Source organism: Artemia sp. Qi Xiang Cuo, chromosome 7, assembly GCF_049724085.1.
Source record: "Artemia sp. Qi Xiang Cuo chromosome 7, ASM4972408v1, whole genome shotgun sequence".
Classification (NCBI taxonomy): domain Eukaryota; kingdom Metazoa; phylum Arthropoda; class Branchiopoda; order Anostraca; family Artemiidae; genus Artemia; species Artemia sp. Qi Xiang Cuo.
The window spans coordinates 51,185,347-51,191,356 of record NC_142800.1 but is presented as its reverse complement, the minus strand read 5'-3'; positions in this window follow the sequence as shown (position 1 = coordinate 51,191,356).

Sequence of the window (6,010 nt, the reverse complement as noted above, 5' to 3'; positions counted from 1 at the left end):
AACCCAGATCATATACGTAATAATTTCTGTTCGTTTTAAGTTTTGATGTTGCTCCTTACTTTCAGTTGAAAAACTTGTTTGCTATTTTTATTTAATTTCTGATCGTTTTTTTAAATAATGCTGGGAAATCCGGCACCCCCTTCATAGCAATGTCCATTCCACCATAAAAACTTCCTCCGTGGAAAGATCCACCCACGTAGCCCACCCCCCTACTGCCAGAAAAAATCCCCCCTGAAAACGTCTGTATACTTCCCAATAACCAATACTAGGCCTATATGTACACATTGAGCAAGGTTCATTACTTGCAGTCCTCCCCCCGGGAACTTTGGGGGATTAAATTATCCTCAAAGGCGTGTTTACTATATTTTCGACCATGCTGAATAAAATGGCTATCTCAAAATTTTGATTGGGTGACTATCGGAAAACAATTAGCATGGGAGGGGGCCTAGTAGCCCTCCGTTTTTTGGTCACTTAAAAAGGGCACCAAAACTTTTAATTTCCGTTCGAATGAGCCCTCCCACGATATTCTAGGACCACTGGGTCGATACCATCACCTCTGGGGAAAAAAGAAAAAAAAACAAACAAACACGCAATCCGTGATCTTTCTTCTGGCAAAAAATAAAAAATTCCACATTTTTACATAAAGGACCTTGAAACCTCTACAGTATGGTTCTCTGATACGCTGAGTCTGATGGCGTAATTTTCATTAAGGTTCTATATCTTTTAGGGCGTTTCCCCCTTTTTTCGAAAATCAGGCAAATTTTCTCAGGCGCGTAACTTTTGATGGGTAGAACTAAACTTTTGATGTGACTTATATATTTGGAAGCAGCATAAAAATTTTGTTCTTTTGATATATCTGCTGGTTTCAAAATTCCGTTTTTTAGAGTTTCGGTTACAATTGAGCTGGGTCACTCCTTACTTACAGTTCGTTACCACGAACTGTTTGATTCCAGCACTTCGCTAGCAGCCCTCCTCTTCTCCCAAAATCCTATTTATTTTTCAAATTTTTGGGAATTTCTTAGTCAAAATATCCATTTTTTTACTATTGGGACCCTTTCCCCCTTTAAAAAAACAGAAGCTTAAGTTGCGACTGTGGATCCATTACTAAAAGTTTATATTTCTTCTATGCTTTGATCTAAACTGACGTCATAAATATCAAACATATTCAATACGATAGCCCTTGAAAAAAAGAAGAATTTTCCCATAGCTGTTTCCCATTTAAGGTCATATTTTAAAGCCAAAAAAATTCAGAAGGTTAATTTCCGAAAAAATGAGGAGCCATTTTCGATGACGAGAAAACATATTTGCACCAAAAATGCCTTCAAAAGAATAAGAGGTTGAATAAAAATTTCGTCAGCCCCTAGGCTCTCTGGCACTAACTGGGTCAGAAACGTCCCCCGAACGATTCGTCCAGTCACTCTACCAAACGCACCTGTTAATATGTTTTATTTAACAATAACTTTATTGCTTCAAAAACCAAAGGCTATGGGGGAACATAGTATCAAATAGAAAATGAAAATATTAGCTAAAAAATGAGTTTCACAACTTGATTTCTGATGTTTGAACATTAACAGAAAGCAGACTAACTAATTTTTATTCAAGTCAGTTAAAGTACGAATTAGTAAGAGTAGAAAGGTGGTGTTTGGTAAAAACAAAAAAAATGAAAACATGTATACATAATGTACGGGACATGAGATGTCAAAAAAGTTAGCACAAATAAAATAAGTAAATTAAAAAAGGTCACTAAAAGCATCAAAAGGAGGAGAAAAGTTAACATATACAAAGTACAAGTAGTAACTAAGTTTTTTTTTATTAGTTAAGTTCTTATCCAAGGCTAAAAATGAAGTTTTTAGCTAAGTTTTACAGAAAAAAAACACTTAAAATACGATTGTTTAACTACCGTCCTTGCTGTACCTGTTATGAATGATTTCATTACGTATAGTTCTGGAAATAGTAGATGCCCCTTTAAACAATGTAATGAAAACCGTTTTGGGTTATTTCCACTGAAAAATGCATTCTTTCGCATTTTCATTGAAAAAAAAACAAAAAACAACAGAATAGTCGTTTTGGATTTTGAAAAATAAATTTAATACCCCCCCCCAAAAAAAAGGTTTTAACACGGATCTTTACTTTTCTTTGAAAAACTTCTTTTTAGGTTTAAAAGCTTTCCTTCTACCAGTCCTTTATTCTATTCCCAAGGTTGATATAATGTCTAGTAAAATAATCATGCAGAAACCTGTTTAATCCAAAATGATCTAAAAACAGAGAAGGAGACAATTCATTAAGCCATTCGTAAGCAAGCACAGCAGTAGCAGTAGGGTCACCACAATTTATATCCCCCCCCTTGGTTTTTACAAAAATACCCTTTTTAACATTGTCCTTGAATGAAATATAAAAAATTGCCCCTCCCTTGGATTTTTTAAGTTCAATTTTCATATCTCCATTAAAAAAAGTTTGGGAAATTCTTGCCTCCCCCCCCCCCACCTGCCTACATTTTCGCAAAGGACTCATATTACATATCTCAGAAATACTTTCCAAAGGGTCCAAACAAACATACCATTTTAAAGTGGGGGAAACTCTTGTCCCCCCCCCCTACATTTTTGTAAAGGAATCATATTTCGTAACTCATCTACATTTCCCAAGGAGTCCAAATAAATATCCAAAAACACATTGATAGTCCCAAAGCTGATAGGATTGCAAAAAGCTGCTTTCAAATAGTATTTATCTCGATAGCAATCTCCTCTCCAAACTATATTCTAGCTCTTATCACAAGACATGGGTATTGTATTGGTAACCACGGTTGCCACCAGATATTGGCGCGTAAATGGTGCTGCACCACTTATTTGGAGGGGAAAGCCTCGCTAGCGCCAAATATTGTAATGCAATGTCTCGCGGTCACCACTACTGTACCTTAGCTATAGAGTATGTTAACACCCTATTACGGTATACCCTGATCCAAGGTATGTAACATGATCGAACGGTCAAACAGCCAACTCTCTAGGCCAAGGGTACCACTACTTGGGTCACCCCTAATATCTATAACTATCTCTTTGGTGGGTAAACGGCCCCCCTGTGAATATACTAATGCCGCTACTTCTCGCAAACTCTTTTTCCTGCCCCGCCTGGGTTCCTGGAAAAATAATCTCACGCGGCTGTCGAAAATAGCTTACTCGTATTCTTGCAAAAGGTCACAGAAACACACATCTTTAACTTCTCAATATAGACTCCCTAAACTGAGTCTCAAAGTAAACTAAAAAATAATATTTGAACACATAAAAGAACCTTGGCACTTGGGGTGTGGCTCAGTGTGACGTGGGCCAATCTAATGTATCAAGTCTGTCAATTGAATTTGCCCTATGCATATATTAAGAACCAATGGCTGGAGATCTAGCAAGCCCATGTGATGACTCAAAGAGAATTACAATCCAGTCAACTTATTTTCTCTTTCATAATGCTTGCCTTGACGACAAAAATTTAATTTAACATTGAAAATTATATCACAGGCAAATCCAAGCAAATGTAATTAAGAAAAGGAAAATAAGTCATGTATCTGAAAAGAGAAAGAAAAGGGGCGGGAAGCCCCAACACATCCTCCCGTAAGATAAATGACCACCCATGTGCCACTTTGGTCCACCCTTACAAACCTAAATACTAAACTTCAACTTTACAAAATCCATTTGCCTTCTTTCTTCCACCAGCGTCTGTGCTTCCACCGCTTGGCTCTGGATCTGTCGCCGTCCACGCGTCTCTGTTGTAGAACCACCATGGTCTATATCATATGGCATCCGCATGTGGTTTTGAAAATTGAAGTCCCCAAGATTAGCAGAAAATAATCGTGCTTAGCATGATTAACATACACATTTTCTCTCTCTCACGAATTTAAATTTGCGAAAAGCACAGAATCATGTTCTGGCATATTCGATGATGTCCGTCATCATGAAAAAAAACCGGCTGAACTAGCCTCTTAATTTCCATTGATGGAAGCAAGATCACATGTCAACTAAAACGCAAATTGCCCTTTGGCATAATTTGAAATAATCCAAGGCCGAAAAAACACAGGCCTGTGAAAGCGATAGACGTACAGGGAAATCAGCTAAAAGTTTGGGCGAATCATTAATCCGTTCATTATGGGTTCCCTCCTCTGAAATAATCAAATGAAGAATAGGCGTTTATACTAACTGAAAATAAAGTTTGGTTACGTCTCTCACTGAATAAGGTTTGCCGGAAATAATTGTCGATTCCCATGAAGAGTAAAAACTATTTTTTACTCTTCAACTGGCCAACCAGTTGTTCGTTGAGCGAGCTGTCCATCATTCATGGCTCCCCAAAGGGCCTCCCCCCCCCAAAGGGATTAAGTATCCCATAGAGTTCATACAACTAATCTCATATTTCTCCCCAAGTTTTTCTGATTCACACTGAACATCAACACCTCCTAAATTTTCTCTAGCCTGTTATAGGTCTCTTAAGTCATTTTATTATCATCTTGTTTTATTCCCAAAGGGTCTTGGACCTCTTTGTTTTCCCTGAGTTTATTTTGTAATTCCACGAAAGTTTTAATCTCCACAATCACAGGCTGAATTTGTAAACCACATCTCTTTTTGTGTCTTTTATATCTTTCTTACTTTCCTCCCATTTCCTTGTTCTGCGAAGTAGATCATCTTCAACTTTTAATTGGACATTAGTGTCTTTTTTCTTAGATTTGATTGTTCGGTAATAGTCTTGTTTTATTACCCATGGATCTTGGACCTCTTTGTCCCCCACTAAGCTCTTTTTTTCTCGCAATTTTGTAATCCTCCCAATTCTTTGTATTTCGCCACTGCAGGCTGAATCTGCCAATTTTGTCTCTTTTTAGCATTTCTCTTTTCATTTCTACTTTCCTCAAATTTTTCAATCGCACAAATACCCTAGGCCCCGACCAATTGGTAAATCCAGGCCTATTGGTTGGGGTATAGCAGGCCATTTTTGGATATTTGGGTATCTGTTAAGTGAAGTTAATGACAATTCAGATCCGCTCAGAAGGTTCATACCCGGTTATGAAAACATGGGTATATGGCTATGATCTTGAAATTGAAGCTAAATCATCACAATGGAAGGGACAAGATGCACTAAGGCAAAAATCAAATGTGAAAGTTTAGCTCACGGTTTTCTTTGAGGACAAAGGCATGTTATATTGTGAATTCTTGTCAGCAGGTTTTACTGTCAATATGGGGTATTACATTGAAGTTATGTGCAATTTGGGTAAAGCGAGACAAAATCCTCTGGGCTTGTGACATAAGAATTAATAACTTTTGCAAAAAAAATATTGTTAACATACCTCAACCCCCATATTCCAAATACACAAATAAAAGACACAAGCAGGTCATCCCCCCAAAAAATGAATTATTTTTCTTTAATAGAATGAAGCTTACGATGGCATTATTTCAAGGAACTCCTATGCTCCTCAATAATACACAAACTATCTTTCTTCTACCTTGGTGTAAAACTCACTGGTCTTAATAAAGGCAACGCTACTGCTTTAAAATGATGATCTGAAGTACAATACATTATTTAAATGAATGTATTTTATCTAATAACGATAATCTTACAACAATAAAAGCTTTAGGGCAATAACGAAACAATAACTAAAGTGAAGACTGAAACAGCTTTTGTACAAACAGCAATGCAGGGTAGAGATGGGGCACAGTTTACTTTTTCATTCCTTTCTACCTCAAACTATTTTATGGTGTTAGTTCAATTCCTGCTAAAATAAAACACAACTAGCATTGTAACTTAGATGCATGTGAGATTCACTAATATTATGGCATAGCCCTTAACAAAAGTTAAAGTACTTGAAAATACACTTATGGACTTTTTTCACCTAATTTTTATTATTTGCTATAAAGCTTGAGCTCTTTTTCTTTTAATTTCGTTGTCAACATGAAATTTACTTGATTTGCGTCTCTTAACATTTTCTAAATACAGCTCTAGGTTGACTATTATAAAATTAGGAATTTCCATCATTTATCAAGTT